We start from the raw sequence: 17,249 nt of genomic DNA, 5'->3' as shown, positions 1-17,249 counted from the left end.
CCGCGTAGAAAGTGCAACACTTCAATGTACCTAACACCCTGCATAACCACCATGCTTGCCGATGCAGCAGGTCTGTGGTGTAACTGTGAGTGTAGGTTTATAAAACTACAATCACACTACTGTCTGTAGTTAGGTTACAGACAAATTTTCAGGCTGTTGTTTGGCAGAAGGCTCCTCCCCCTCCCTATAACCCCTCCCCCTTACCACTGTAATGTCTCTGGGCTCTGTCTGGACACCCCTCCCCCTCCATGCCAATGTTCAGCTGCCTGTTCTCTACCACTCATTGGCTCTGTGATTCTGTCTCAAACCTGCTCCTCCTGCTGCAGGGTAACTACAAGCTGCAGCACATTTTCTTTGAGTCCTGCATATCCTCCATACTAACCGACCTAAAACATCCTGCAGCGGTTCATATACATACCTTGCCTGCTTTTATCTACCGACTTCAGCACGGTGACCAACAGGATGCTTTAAAAAAAACCGAGTGAACCACTCAGACTGCATCTCTGGACTGCGCGACCGTTAGTCGTTTAACGACCAAACCCCCTCTCCCCCGGTCGCAACGTCAGCCGTTGGAGTTTTTTTGTGCGTGCGCGAAAGGAGGAGGAGTCTGTTCGCGAGTCAGAGGGGGCGCGGAGCAGTCGGTTGAATCCGCGAACACAACAGTTGTTGTTGTGGCACAGCTCACTAGTTTCCCCGGTTCATCTTGAGAACGTGGACTTGATGCAGCACTCATAACGCATCCCGAGAGCATCGGCGCTTCACACAGGGGGTCCGTAAGAGTTGGTTTGGACACCAGCGGGTGAGGAGGGGACCGTACGGAACGAAGCTTAAAATCGCGGGAACGTCGGCGGACAGCGTAGAGAAATTCGGTGAGTCGAGGTACTGCAGTTAGCATGCTACCCAGACAGCTTATTTGTACTTTTATTTAATGGCAGTGAATGTCATCCTTTATGGAACTTGTGGTTCTGAACAGAAACATTTGATATGAATTAGGGGAAAAAATCTGTTACTGGTAGTTGGCTGCATACAATGCAACAGTGACCCCTACAGACCGGGATTACAGCAGACATGCATAATGAAAACCCTGTCAGCTAGCAGTGTCAGTGTTCGCTAAATGAATAATGGTATATTGATACTGTTTTGGTTTTTTTAATCGATATCACGGTGTGAAAACATTTTATTTGCAGCTTTTATTTACAGACATTTTTTTAAAAAAAATTCTCTAATGGCTTATATTCGATTCGTTTTTTTGTGTGCTAGAAAAGTCGTTTGCATAACCAGTCCGGAGTCATAACATCCGTGTATGCTAGCATTAAACTGTGAATTGATTTGAATGCTGATATATCTTACATTTGTTATTCAGGTAGTTTTTTTTAAATTACATACAGCATATATTTTAGAACATTTGAGCTTTAAAAAAATTACATGTCTATTCCTTGATTTCTGATAAACGTTGTGAAACAAGTCACCTTTATCTTTAGTTATATAAATCAGCAGTCCCCAACCTTTTTTGCGCCACGGACCGGTTTGTGCCTGACAATATTTTCACGGACTGGCCTTTAATGTGTCGCGGATAAATACAACAAAATAAAACTAGTACCGGTAACGAAAAAAAGATTTATTCATAACACAGGTGAAAAGACCCAGAAAAACCGAGTTAACGATAAAAACGATAACAAAATAACGCTGAAAACCGATAAAAACCCTGAAAACCATACATTTCACACCTGAGCCTCAACTCTTGCGACCCGGTACCAAACGACTCGCGGACCGGTACCGGTTCGAGGCCCAGGGGTTGGGGACAGCTGATATAAATAATAGTCGCTTTACTATCTGCTGATTGAAGAAAGAGTTCTTACATCTCATCAGTAATCAAATACTTTAAGTTTGCTTCCCAATTCAGAATGTGGAAATGCACACTTGTGTCTCTGATGTTTTTGTACCTCATTTTATGGCTTTTTAGGTAAAGTTCTACAAAGTCAATGTAGCAACTGCGCCATGTTGGTGCTAGGAAGCAGCGAATATAATCAGCATGTTGACATAACAAAAAGCTTTGTGGCGTCCGTTATTGATCTTCTGTGGATGCTAAATGAAAATGTGGCTTTTTAAAAAAAAATAATATCCACAAAAGTTTTTTAGCTCTTACTAGATGGTATCCCTAAATTCACTGCTACAGTATAATCTTTTTAACTTAGCTGTCTAAAGTGACTAGAAGTGAGTAGGAGAAAGCTGCATTCCTCATATTGAGCAGCTGAACCCGCCCCCTCCCCCTCTTGGTTTAAAGTGGTACAATCCAGTAATTTTCCATTTCACTCTCCTAGGATGTGGGTGTGGCCTAAAGTCAATGATCAGACAAGAGTTGAGCAGGTTTTGGTTTTTTTACCTGCCAGTGACTTTACTTGAAAACTGAAATCTCCACCTTTTATGGTTTTGGTGGAAAGATGGAAAGATGTACATGATCATTACACTGCACTAAAGATCAGACACCAAATGCCTTGGGCAATTTCTCAGTTTTCAGTGCTGTAGTCTTTCATCATATTTTCCAACATCTTACATATTTTTTAAAAAAAAATCAGTTAATATAAAGTCAACAGTTTCATATTTGCTTTTAATTTTTTGAATCATGCCTTGTTTCTGGTTTCACCTCCCCCTCTTCACTTCTGCAGTGCTCACATGGTGCACTTGTAATTCATTACAGAGACTGTTGTTTCCCTACAGAACAGGAAGCAGCCCTTAAAGGCACAACCTATTTTTGTGTGTGTGTGTGTGTGTGTGTGTTTAAAGTTATATTTGACTTTGCTGTAGCTATTTATTGTGCTTTTCCTGTAATCCAGGTTTTTGCAATTACTGTAATAGTAATATGCTATGCTACAGTTTGTAGTTTTACCTGTGTTCGCTTTAAGATTGTATTCAGTTTGGATGTGTGTTTTAACCGGTGCCCTTTCGGTTGCAAAAAAACAGAATGCTCGATTAAGCCCTAAACTCCGCACGAAAATGTTTAGTGGTCAAAATAAACTTTTTCCCCCCATAGATCTCTGTAGAACCAGAGGTTCTTTTTGCAACCACAACTGTCACCCTCTGGTGGCCGTCAGATAGAAGCCACTTCCAGGTTAGCTTCGTATATGTTAGAAATGCGTAAAACAAAAAATGTCAGCTAGCAGTGGCAGTGGCCAGTGATAAATTAATTACTTTCTAATACCATAGAATTGATAATATTACACTGGCAAATTTTTAAAATTCTGATTAATATGACATTAAATGTTAAAACAAACAGCAAAAAGCTACTTAAACATTGTCACTGTTTTTGTTCGTAACAAACTGTTTCAGGTGGGAAAAACAACCTTGTTAGTTATTCACAAGGATACATTGGAAAAAGGACAAGAAAGAGTTGTCCTCACTCTCTCCCTTTGCCCAGTTATCTGCCACACGGAATCAAAAATCTGTTAATATAATGAATTTTCTCCCAAATTTCACAACTGGAAATGTACATTTGTGTCTTGGGTATGTTCATACCTCACTTCAAGACATTAAAAGCCAGTCCTACAACATCAGTGTAGCGACTGTGCCGTGTTGGTGCTAGGAAGCTGCAGACATAATCAGTGTCCTGCAAAGGTGGTAATTTGGGCGAGGGACAAAAAAAATGACAGATCTTAATGTGTAGTTGTTTATCTTGAGATAGAAACGAATGAAGAAAGTGCCAAAGTAATAAATGGACTATGTCACTCTGTTTTGTGTCGTTGGATTGGCAGCTTTACTGAAGAGTTAGCGTTTTAAAAAATACACTTGCAGGAATCGCTGTAGCTTATCAAACTGCAATCTAGATAGAGCCTTCAATGTGATAGAATAGAAAAATATAATGGCTAATGTGAGTAAGAGGCAGCTGCACCCCTCCCCTCTTGGTTTAAAGTGGTACAGTCTAGTAATTTTCCATTCCACTGTCCTAGGATGTGGGTGTGGCCTAAAGTCGATCTCATCAGACAAGAATTAAGCAGGTTTTGTCTTTGACCTATCACACAAATTTACTACAAATGAGAAATCTCACTTTGTTTTTGGTTTTGGTGAACTGATGCGCAGAATAGATATAAGGCCAGCGGAGTGATTTCTGAACTGCATAAAATATCAGGCACCAAGTGGTTTGGGCAATTTCATCTGTCTTCAGATTTGGAGTCTTTCATATTTTCCAACTCCCCATTATAATGTTATTGATAACCGTGTCCATAGAAACAGAGAAAATTAAGAGTTTAATATTTGGTTTTTAGCTTTTTAGAACATGGTATGGCCTTGTTTTTGGTTTCACCTCCCCCGCTTCACCCAGCGGCAGTGCTCACATGGTGCACTTGTAATTCATTACAGTCTTTTTTTTTTTTTTATCTGCAGAAGAGGAAGCAGCCCTTAAAGGCGCCACATACATTTTTCAAAAGCTTTCTTGTAGATGTTATATTTGACTTTGCTGAATTTATTTAACTTCTTATACCGTGTAAGATTGTCTGTATTGAGTTTTATAAATCAGCAATTTGTAGAGCTAGCTTCATTAAGATTTTAAGATTGTAAATAAAAAAAATATTTTTTTTTGTTTTCTATCATTAAAATCGAGACCTTCTGGGGAGCTCCATGTGGAGAAAAGGGGGAGTTAGTGTGACAGCAGTCCTGGTTTATACATGTTTGCTACCAGATGTAAGTCGGCACTGTGCAGCTGTTGGCTCATGACAACTATAGGCCAAGAGTTTTTGGCCTCAGTGATAAATATCAGCAGAATTTGATGACATAACTCAGATTCATCTGAACTTTTAATGTGTATATTAGACAAGGGCGTAAAGTGCCATTCAGGTAGGCCACATCACTGTACCATGTCACACAGAGCATACTTGTATCTTGCAGCATTTTCTGTAGAGAAATAATTAAAAATAATATATCACATTATATAACTGGTCAAGTGACAAAATGCATATTGATTCTCAATACTCTCAATACGTGCCACTGCTATTGTGTGACATTATTTGTTATGTATCTTAAATTCTTACAAAGCGGTGCACTTCAACATGAAATGGTATTCATGTTGGTATATCATAGTAGTTATGGTTAAAACCATGTCACCATGGTTATTTATTGAAATTTAAGCTAATTCTTAATAGATTGATCAAATAAATCAAATGTAGAAATATAGAGACATAACTGATTTGTCCACAATGAAAAGGCAAATCAGTTTGTGTGTTTCTCATTTAATTACAGATTCTGACATTTACATGTTATGTTATGAAATTATTCTTATGGAAGTTAGGTCAGGCGTGATGCTGGCTTCCAGTACTGTATTTTTAACTTTAAATAGGAAAAAATTTGCCCTTGTTTGTGAGATTTTGAAAGCATGCCAAGTCTATGAGAACCGGTTTCAGCCAGTTGGAGCCGGTTCCTTTGCTTTGGGCTGAAAATGAGAGAGATGAGAAATGTGATCTAGGTTCAAAATTCTGTGTGCTGGTTATTCGTCGTTGATGTCTTGTTGTGCTGCTGATTAGAAATCTTGGTTGTTTCAGATGTAATGTTGTACTTCACATATAATGATGATGATGATGATGATGATAATAACAATAAAAAAGTGGTCAGGTTTTACACAGATTTTTATCCTATTAAAATGAGAATGTTTGTGCTTAAGACATGCTACACTTGCGTATTTTCCAGCTTCATATTTTGTTGTGGCTGTTTTTAATTATTTAATCCTGGTAGCTGTCTGGTAGCAATATGAGTACTAAGGGGATGTTACACAGAAGAGCAGTGATGTGGCAAATAAAGACTGAAATATCAGGAAAGTTATTTGTAAAATTACAGAAAAAATTGACCTTTTAACATTACCTAAAGCAGTGAATCTTACAATAGTTTTCAGACTAGGTGACTAAAGTCTTTCTCATGTATTCAAGTTACCTGTACAGGCCTCCTAGCTATATTTCAGTTATTTAGAAAGTTCAGTTGCTGCTACATAGGGATATGCGCGACTACTTAACTAGATTTATAGATGTTACTCCCCTTGCTAGTAGACATCAGAAACACTAGTTGGCTAGTAGGGCTGCCACAATTTGTTGACATAATCTATGACATCGACTATTAAAAAGTGGTTAGTCCATCATTTTATTGTTGACGCGTCATATACATACCACATAAATGTGTTTTTGTAACTGCAATACACTGCAGGAAGGTATGGGGGCAGTATCACATTTTCCATCTGCAAGACTGCACTCAATATTAAAGAAGAAGTGTAGGCGAATGGCAAAGCAGGAAGACGGAAGAAAATGGAAACTGAGATTTTAAAAAATGCGAAAGCATTTCACAGAAAACAAACTTAAATGCAGACTGTGCAAAGTAGGGCTGCCACAAACGATTATTTTGCTAGTCGACTAGTCACCGATTATTTTTGCGATTAGTCGACTAATCAGATCATGCATCCATTGGACGTAAAACGTACAGCTTATTGCACTAGCATGCATCTGCTCTTGTATAACTATCATTAGCTTACAGCTTTAAGTGTTTATGGTATGTGCTAACTAAAAGTAGAGACAAGATGATAGTTTATTAAATTTTAATGAAATTTGCAGATTTTTTCGGTGGAGCTTAATAATCTCAGTCGTCTGCTCCTTGCTATCTAAAATATAACAGGACACCGGAGTATATTCTCGAGCATCTCACACTTCTGATAATCAGTTGTCTGCTTGACGTTTATTCAGCTGTGTAAAAACTATAACTTTAATCTCAGCCAAACCGATTTACTCAGGAACAAAGAAAATACTGAAAAAAACCAAACAATAACATTTTAAGTTATCTAAGTGACTTATATATGTTTAACCTGAGTAGCGAAAGATGGCAGTGGGTTTGAAAACGATTTGCCGGGAGTCCGGTGTTCTCACCGGCTCTAGTGAGCCTTGAACCCGGGCTAGCTATCGAGCTGGTGGGTAACAGACGTCTCTGAAAACGTCGGAGCACTTTTGAAAATATGTGGTGTCTTGATACACTGAGCTGGTGTTTGAAGTTTACACAGCTACATTCTCGCCTGAAAATATGTTAAGTTTATTTTGTGACCCAGAAAGAATAATAAGAGTAATATTAAAACTAACTAGCTGCCGCTATTGTTGGAAACTGAGCTGGCATGCGCTATGAATTCTGGGACAGGGTTGGGCTACGAAGTATACACCCGACCCATCCTTCAAATCTTGGGAAATAAAGGACGCATTTGTTGGCGGCATTTGTCGGAGTCTTCGAATTTGGACAATCTTCGTCGTGTCGCTGTAACGTAATTGGCCTACTAATGCGGGCACAGGAAGATGCGGTTCCTGAATTTGGACACAGCTACGATACCGGACACTGCTTCTTCTTTGGGGTTTAAAGGCAGCTGGCATCGTTGTACATGCAGTGCTGCCAACTTCTGTTTCAGTCCGTTATTACACTCTTAAATCCTGCTACTTATTCCTGGGTCTTTTGGGATCTTACAAAGCTTCAAACAACGCATCGACTACTAAATTAGTTGTCGACGATTTTGATAGTCGACGTAATTGTGACTAGTTGACTAATCATGGCAGCCCTAGTAAAGCGACAGCAGTAGTTTAAATGCTCATAAACTGCAGTTCATAAATATTTAAATCCCCAGATTTGATCTATGATATCAAATCTGAATGGGTCAGTTTTATAGATTTACGTTAGTGTGTTGCGTTGATACTTAATGTTATAATGTTATGACAATGCTTGCTAAGCGAACACCATTTTAGTTTTGTTAGCTAATAATTGAAATGTGATAGTAAACCATTAAACAGGAGAAGCTACACTGTCTCCTAGTTTGGGGGTTTTTCCACCCAATTGCAGCCGTAATGATTAGTTGGCTTTCCATTCGGTTTCTTAACAGAATAGATAAACATCTAGTCACCTAGTCAGGGTTTTGTGGTCTGTAGGGTTGTGTAATGTCATATTGTCTGCAATACCAGAATATATATTACATGATAAGTGTCATATCTCAATATCATTGCTGTAGCAAAGCTATGGTTATACATTGTCTAGGTCATGCAACAAAGAGATAATCCCAGGCATGTCTGATAGCAAGAGCTGCCTGCCAGTCTCAGGTGATGATTTAATACTTAAAAAGGGAGCTACTTCAGCAACCTCCAATAAAGTAGTAGTGTAAAATATGTAAAGAATGTTGTTTCCACTGAAAATGGAAACAAGAAACTTGTTTCACCACTTAAAGAAGAACACACTGTCAAGTACAGCCAGATTATGAAGCAGGGGATGTGCGACCAAAATGTAAAAAAAAAAAAAAAAAAGACTCGACTGTGCATAACTGCACTCACTAGCTGCACTCCCTATGACAGAAGGAGCAAATGTTTGATGAATATTACCAATACTGTTACATGGTGGTCAAGGAATGCTTTAAGAAAACTGGTCAAAAAGCTTGAAGCAAGTTACAACTACCCAGGTAGAAAATATTTTTCATTGGCCACACTGAGCGAATTGTGCACTCTAGCCAGTAATAAAACTGTAAAACCTGTAATCTGTGTTCAGCTATTCTTTTCACAAACAGTTGGCACATTAAGTAACTCCCGATGTTTTATTTTGCATATTTTTACTGGATACCCTTCCTGATGCAGTCTCAGAGAGATTTGTGTCTCCTCCCTCTGACTACCTCCTCCAGCTTATTCAGGGAAACATCGAGCCTCTTCCAGGCCATCCAATAGACGTAATCTCTCCAGCATATCTTGGGTGTACGCCTGTGCCTTCTCCCGGCAGGTTCCTGGCCGGAATACTTTACCCAGGAGATGACAGATGTCTCAATGTGGAGGTGTAGGGGCTCTACTCTGAACCCCTCTCAGATGACAAACTCCTCACCTGATCACGAAGGGAAAGCTTATCCATGCTTCGGAGAAAGCTAATTTCCATGGCCTGTATCTGTGATCTCATTCTAATTTTGTTAACAAAAAGATCAGACCTAAATTAACAAATGTAAGGTGTTTCTAAACAACTATGCACCATCTTGTGGCAGTTGACTGCATTACATTTAGGACACAATCATTTCATGGGATTGGGAATCTATTAAAATTTTAACAATTTATTCAAACAACTAGTAACTCTGATAGAGAGTAGTGAAAACGGCAATGATTAGTCGACTACTATATATCTACTGTAGGAAATTTTGTCATAAGGCAGTTAGCTCGAGGGTCCATTCGGACACCCATGTGCCTTCTTGTTTTTTGTGACCATAGGGACTCATCCGCAGAAAACTTACTTTGCAGTGTACTAATTATACATGCTGCCCAGGCTGCGGATTTCAAAGAAATATAACAGGAATGGCTACTTAGCCGTCCGGTCTTCAGCTCCGCATCAGAGTATAATCATGATTAAAGCCTGGATAACCTTTTCCTTTTCCATCTGTTGATGCCTGAGAATTTCATCTTCAGTGAGTGAACATAAAGGTTGGTACATATGTCCGCATAACTCTCCATGTTGTGCAATTGTCCATGGACAAATTACATTACGATGCACCAACAACACATGGACTTGGCAGTGGACTTCAGGCTTGATTCCTGTTATACTTTAAAACATCCCTGAAAGTCAATAGATGACAGGTGTACAAACCAGCGTAATTCTGCAGCACTAGAAAATTAGCGACCGTGTTTCCTTTGTCAGAGTAACCAGGCCACTGCTGCAACGATTGCTAAGAGCATTAATCTGTTTTCTCCAGTCACAACAAATTTGCTGTCAAACGTGATTCTACTGCAGTATTGGTAACTGTGATGGAAGGCCCTTGGCCAAGGTGCTGTGAAAGATCACCATAGCCTTCCATGTCACTGAAGTTGTTGTGGGCTCTGTCAACCTAGTTAGTTATATTTCTCAGGAGGTGCATGTCAGGTTGTGTGCAAGGTTACAGTGTAGCATTAAAAGGAGTTTCTGGTTATGTCGTAACTTACAACGTAACTTCCTTCAGCTGATTCTGTTCACAAGCGACCTAATGGTGTGTCCTTGGTCTATCTCAGGGACTTCTCGGAACACCTGAAAAACTTCATCTAGGATGTGTCAGAATAACCATCCAAGCCATCTCAATGGGCCCCTTTTGCATGGAGGAGTACTGTCCCTACCCTAAACCTCTCCTGAATGACTGAGCTCCTCATCCTGTCTCTAAAGCAGGAATTATACTCTCCTTGTCAGTGTGTCCGCTCCGATCTCAATTACATAAATTTTGAAGTCACATAATTAGCATGAGGGTTTGTGTGCTTTCCTGTTTCACGTCCATGGAGAATTTACATTAAAATGCACCAACTACATATGCTCCTCAGGCAGCAGAATTCTAGCTGATGTCCAAGAAGTATAACAAGAATGACTTCTTGACTGTCAGGTCTCCAGCTGTCGATGTTCGCTTCTGCAACAGAGTAAAATCATGACTTAAGGGACAGGCCAGTCACCTGTTCAGCCTTGCAGGGTAACTTAAAAGCTATACGTGGGCCCATCACAGGAGGGAGCGTAGGGGTTTGGTGCTTTTTCAACTGGGAAGAGGTCTTGCCATTATAGTTTGAACATTTAATTATATGTGATATTTGATATGTGAATGTGAAATGGGTATGCTTGACCCAGCTAGGTTTGGTTCTAAATAAGAAGTAGAACTAGTGAAAGGGAAAATGTCTCCGCCTTTAATTTGGAGCACTTGGACTTTAACCACGTTCATAAAGGTGAGCTAGCCTTTACTACATTTACTAAATAGGCTAAGCCTAGGATTGTGCCATCGTCCATACATCATTTCAGTCAGTCCACTGAATCTGTATTGGTGTCTGCCAAGTGTCATCGAGTCTTCCAGCAAGAATCTGGAGCAAGGTAGGGTTGTTCCCAGCTATTAATTTCTTATCAGTCAAGCTTTAGATTTAGATTAATCCAACAATTTAAACACGAGAAAACGCATTCTCTTGAAAGTTAGTTGCAAAAGCAGGATTAGCTCTCTTACCTTACAGTTACCATTGTAATACTCGGTGTGCTTGTGTGTTGCTTCATGCCACCCACAAAGTACCAATATTTCACAAATATATTTTTCAGAAGTAAAAGAGAGAAATATATGGGAAAAAGTACTAGTACTTTACAAATACTATTATTTTATTGTAGCCTAGCCAAATAGGAATACTTTGAGACATTGCTAACAAATACATTTGCTATAAATACTGTCAAATTATGAAGCTGGCTAATTTATGTTAACATGTCAACAAATGCAATTGAAATGACCATTTACTGCTGTGGGTCCAATGAATGTTAATTAGAATATGTCTTCTCCTTTTATACTTAAAAAGAGTCTTCTGTTTATACAAACCAGCAGGGAGGGGAGAAACAAATATAGTTCTTTTTAAAATAGAGTGGTATTAAACAGGCGTATGTGGGGAAAGGCTAGCTATATTAATTACAAAAGGCATTCTCAGGCAGTCAGCCATTTTGTGCTCTAGCATTCACTGCAGCCCATCAAAGGAATAGAGTGGGGGATGGGAAAGTGTCAAAGTTGCTAGCTTGTTGACTTGTCTAAATTATCGAGTCAGGAAATTTTAGCTGTGTCCTGCAAAGTTTTTCACAGAAAACAGTGTGTGAGTTCCATGGCCTCTTTATGCTTGAATGTCTGTTTTTAGACAGAGAGGAGGAAGCTGTTAATACTGGATTTGTGAGTCCTTAATTCTGGACTTTATTACCACGCAGCAAACTTCCGAGAAAACCCACTTTTAGACATAAACAAGGATGAGTTATTGCAGAACAGACAGAAGTAAAATTTGATCAAAAAGCTTAAGGAGAATGAACAGGTCTTTCAAAGCCAAGGGTAAAATATCTGCCTCCACAAGAGGACTAGAACACACAACAAATCTTTTCCTGTTCAGCATAGACTTATTTAGACCTGAATATGTAACTATAGAGTCTGAATCATTTAGGTAGGTTTGAAATTGTAATTTATCTTTATAGTTCCCTCCCTTTTTATGAGAACCCCCCTACTCCTGAAATGGTTTAGTCCATGCCTGGCTGTAAACCTCCAGAGAGCCGACTGCAGGTGTGGGGGAGGGGTTCGGTGCTCTGTTGTCAGGCTGTGGCTCTGACTTTGTGTGCTAGCTGTAGCTATTTCATACAATGTGACCTAAACTCAAATTATTCCACACAGCCTTCAGACTCTTGAAAAAATAAAATGGAGCAACTACATGCAGATGTTTTGGTTCTGCAGTTAACCAAAAGTGTGGGGTTATTGTTTTTGTTTATTTTTTGTTTATTTAATGCCTTAAAATTAACTTAAGGTCGACTTTATTTTGGTGGATGGTGTATTTCACTTTGTATTTGTAACCATCCATAGCATTTTTCTGTAGTCATTACACAAACCCCGCTCAGCTTGCCTGATTCACATGGATCTCCTGGTTCTCCCACCCCCACCCTTTCCCTAGTTTTCTTCCCTTTTTTCCTTTTACCCAGCTCTCGCTGGAGTCTAATTTGTCACAAGAAGGGGGGGAGGCACAATCACGCGTACAATGTTTGAGAAATGGTAGTCAGTGCTTTTAAACGCAACAGTTAAAATCATGTCAAAAGAAATTTCCTTTCTTTTGACTACTTTTCAGAAATTGGTTTCTACAATACTACTACAAGACTACTTTATTTATATTTTCTACTGTAATTTCCTTATTTTTTTACGTGTTGTTTTTATTACTATGCGCTTTGGGGTTTTCAGCTAAGGGAACAGTTAAAGGAACGTCACACACTGTCTTGATGGCAAATAGCTGGATATATGTAGATAAAGGAATCCCACTGGAGAGAGGAATGATCAAATATAGTGGCAATAGCTTGGTCCCCAAGTTGATCTGTCCACATGCCTGCTGAACAAAAGTGAAAACTAAATCCATAAGGAAAGCATAAAAACTGACTGTGGCAGGTGGCAGACTATACCTGATGGGCTGTGTTCAGTTTTATTGCTGTCGCTGAGTGAGTTCAAACTGTGACTGCATCCACTTATAGATGAATTATGAATTTGACAGCATATCGAGAATGTGTTCAAGGATAAAGTCTTGTAATTGCACCTGTTTCTCTGGAAAGTATCGTCAGTACCATCATGTGTACTTGAACACATTTTTTCCTTTTAACAGTTTTGGTATTGGACGTGCTCTTCCCTTCTAAAGTGTCCACGTTTGAATGTATCCATCTAAATGTTTTCTATACATCTCACCCTGTTCAAGGTCTTGGCAGACTGGAACCTCTCCTGGCATGCATACACTATCTCAGAGCAAACATCCGCGCACTTTTTCTCAAACCTCTGGGTGATTCAGATTTTCCAGTTCACCTGACTTTTCCATCCACTGTGGTTGGAAACTGGAGCTTCAGAGTCCTAGTATTATAATATTAAGAAAGCTTTGATTGAATTTGTGTATGAATATTTTAGATTGTGTGACAGCCATAGACCCAAGGTTGCTACCTGTTTAGGGGAATTTTGAAAATTTTTTCCTGTGTTTAAGGATATAAAATCACTTCAGCTAACATTAAATGTTTTGGTCAGACTTTACCACATATGATTTTTTTTGTTATTGTTGTGGTTCCTACTAAACATGAGATCTTGTTGCCGGTGTAGCAGGCAGTAAGAGCTCAGTGTGCCTGCGCACAGCAGATCAGCGTGGCCATTTTAGGTTTCATTGAATCCAGATGCAGGAGGAGAGGGTGGGGGAAGGGAAGACTGCGCATTCTGCGCAGTAATGTAGGAATGCAGGCTCTGACCTCACTGGCTGACATCTATCTCCCCCCCCCACAGTATTTAGCCTTCATAAAAATGTCTAATATCAGATAGCAGTTAATTGCTTTTTCAGTGTATAGTTAATCAGAAAATAAAACCAACAACATCTTGAGTGTCTGACAGGCTTAGACAGCGAAGTCTCAGGTTTACTGGTTGAAGGACATACGGCAGTCTGAAAGAGAAAAGGCGTTATTTTATTACCCAGTTCTTCAGACTTATAAAATATTTAGCAATATTTGAGGTTGTCGAGATTTTCTTAATTCTTCAATCATAGCTTAGGGTGGTAGTGAGCAAGTGAGCACAAGACTTCTGGTCTTTTGTAACAAAAATAAGCTAAACCAGGATTTACAGTAGATCACTAACATGCAGAGATAACACTCAGTCGTCAAATTTGCTGTTTCCTCAAGATCTACGTATGCATATCAAGATTTCTGCAGATACGCATTGCTTTCCCCCCCCTCCCCCCTTCTTTTTTTGTGGGTGGGGCTTGTTATGTGATCTGATCCAGCTTGTACTCTGCATGCTCCTCGCAGCAGCGCTGGTGGCCATTTTGTGTTTCTGTCATGGAAGAAAGGAGGGTTAGGCAAAGAGTGCACTGCAAGCTTTTATTGACTCTGGCAAGAGGGCTGTTGATGAAGACAGGTGCAGGTTGAATATGAATGACAATTTAAATAAAATTGTATTTCTATCCTACTTCATCTTATTTTGTCGTTTTTGTGTCAAATCAGGAAATTACCATAAATAGTTCTTTTTAATTTGATGAATCATTCAAAGCAAACCTAATTAGAAGAAGTGATTAAAAAAATGAACCATGTAGGCTTTTGATTTTATATTTTTAGGTGTGTGTTCTTTGTTCCTCTTGAGTAGAGGAACCACCCCCGCATAGGAATGGTTTAGTCTCATTTAACAGCAGCCCTCCCTGCTGAGGGAGAGGCTGGGCGGGTAGAGGCTGCTTATTGTGTCAGACTCTGCTCTTTTTTTTTTTTTACTGGATGCAGCTAGCATGATACTTTGGGACTAAGAAAGCACCATTTATTCTCAATAAAAGATATATACACACACTTTCTTTCCTTTTTTGCTGAGATAATCTTTTAACATTCAATAAAAACAATAGATTGTATACACAGTTTGGTACAAAATTGCTTAACTGGCTTGTTTGATATGTTTTAGGAAGACATTAAAGACGTTTCAGCGGGTCTAGAACATTCTAGCAGTAGTATTTTAGATAAAACCAAAAAAAACTTCTGGTTTTCCCTTGGTAATTCTGAAAGTGCAGTATTACTTCAAAAAGAAATAAAGTAAAATTTTCTTTGTTTGAACGCCCCACCCCCACTTCCGCCCTACAGCAGAATGGTTCAGCCCATGAGCAAGAGGGAGAGGCTGTTCCAGAGAGAGCGCCTTTCTCTGTGTGTGTGTGTGTGTGTGTGTCTGTCTGTGTGAAAGAGACAGATGGAGAGAGGGGGAGGGTGGCTTCAGCTTGTTCTAGGTTGAGTGTCGAAAGTGTGCAATTTAGCGCTGGTTGTGCACTGCTAGCTAAGCTGAGACTAAAGTGCACATTGTGCTGCTTTTTGTTGTGTTAGTGACTTTATTTGTTTTCTGTGTTGTTGCTTTTCATTTGGTTGTGTATATATAATGTAATGTCACTTCTTTTTTTACTTTTTTTTTTATACTGTTTGGTTTGTCTTTAGCACAGACTGCGTAGTAGCTTTAGAGGAAAAACATAGACTCCTCCCCTTTACCTTTGATCGTCCTCTGCTCAGTAATTTATCTGACCTTCAGTGGATGCCATATTTTCTAGAGTCATCCTGATAAAGGTGAACACATACAAAAAAATAATTTCTATCATTGTTTAGTATTGAGGCTTTTGTTAAATTTTTTTTTTTTTTAGAGATTTGGCGCATTGAGCGGTTTGGGTTTGTTTGGTCCACTCAGTTTGATTTTCAGTTTCAGCCTTAACAGTCTAAAGGTTTTAGGTTTGGTTTTTTTTCCAGTTCTGTTTTGAAAGTGTGAATACAGTGAATACTAAGCCAAAGGATGTCTGTGGAGATGGTGCAGGGCTCTAGGTTTTGAAATATTTCAACAAATTAAAAAAAATCAGTAAACCTTTTGGTGCCTCTACCTTTCATCGGATCTTAACACATCCTGCAAATGTATGGTCATCTTATCACTGAACAGAAAGGAAATGTGATCCTGATTAGCGTGTGCACACTGTCTACATTATACATGGCTTAAATTGTTTATATCTGAACAATATGAATTCATGTTTATTTAAGGTTTTTTGGAGGGGTTTGTTTTTTTTTTTTGCATGTTTTGTCTTGAGGCAAAACATTACAAAATTACTGCTTTCTGTGAGACCTATCCCTAAGGTACTAGTGCACCGCCTGTAAATACTTATGCGATGGAAAGAATTTAAAACAGCTATTGTTTCCCCCTCCCTGGTTTCTAATAAATTCAACATTTTGTGTGAAAGTGTGGCATTTAGCATGGCCAAGAAGAGTCCTGTGAGATTATGTTACAGTCTGACTCCGGTCCTCAGGAGTCATTAGAGAGCGTTGAAAACTGTGGCTAACACTGTGCTCAGCTCAAGAACAGCAAGTCCTCAGGTTATTGGAGTAAACCATGGCCGATCATATATGTATCCAGTTCAGATTAATTCTATCAAAGATTTAGCAGAGAGCCCAGAGGGAGCAGTAAAATTTTCCCTGAAAGGGCTTAATATTTTTAATTGCATAAAAACAGTGGATTGAAACAGTTTAATATTTTTAACACTGCAAGCACAGAACAGCATAAAATACTGTGCTTTCAAATAAACATAATGCCCTTAACCTTTTCATCATAAATGTCCTCTGCCGGTGATGTTTTTAATAAAAGGACAGATCCCCCCCTTGCCCTTTGTTAACATGGTTTGTCCCGTGCTGGCTGTAGATTTCCATACAGTGGACTAGTTTGTGCTAGAGTTGGGGGATGGGTGTTGCCATGCAACAGTCTGTGCAGGGTACTTTCCCTCTGTCTGTGCGCTGCTAGCTAGTGTTGTCATTGATAATCACTACGCTACATTTAAAAATGATAAAAGGATTAAACTTGCATGTATTTATGGCAAGCTGTAAATAAATCTTGCTACTGTGACAGCAGGAAGGGAGGAAAACATTTAGCGGCTCATGTTATGCAACAAGACACGTTGCTGTGTCAGGAGTGCTCAACAGGCTTTTCATTTGAAAATGGTTTAATTAATAGCTAGTACAGACTTTATAAAGACTTTATATGACTGCAATGTGCTTGATGGACTGGTCCTAACTGAGCCCCTCCTCTCTTTTGTAGTCTGCTGTTGGCCTCTTACCCAGTGCCTGCTTCACAGTCAGTAGGCCCCAATCCTACATAACCTGCTTTTAAATTGTGGGTTTTTAAATTAGTTTTTAAAGTATTTCAACAGTTAGAGTCTCTCTGTTATTTAAGTTGACGTCTTTTTAAGAGATCTCAGGTTCTCCTAATGAGATTTTTTAAC

General features: G+C 39.2%; 1 protein-coding gene across 1 annotated transcript in view; it reads left to right on the top strand.

Annotated features, from left to right (window-relative positions):
* Positions 1–264: 264 nt before the first annotated feature.
* The window catches only part of atf7ip (activating transcription factor 7 interacting protein), a 31,092-nt gene continuing 14,107 nt past the window's right edge, over positions 265–17,249 (top strand). The window contains exon 1 of the mRNA XM_013914342.1: positions 265–869. The gene's annotated coding sequence lies outside the window, so the exon portion shown is untranslated. The remainder of the gene's footprint in view (positions 870–17,249) is intronic.

Source organism: Pundamilia nyererei, unplaced genomic scaffold (assembly GCF_000239375.1).
Source record: "Pundamilia nyererei isolate P.nyererei 1_Seehausen unplaced genomic scaffold, PunNye1.0 scaffold00187, whole genome shotgun sequence".
In the NCBI taxonomy this organism is placed as follows: Eukaryota; Metazoa; Chordata; class Actinopteri; order Cichliformes; family Cichlidae; genus Pundamilia; species Pundamilia nyererei.
Note: the sequence above shows the minus strand (reverse complement) of the source record. Positions and strands in the feature narration are given on the sequence as shown.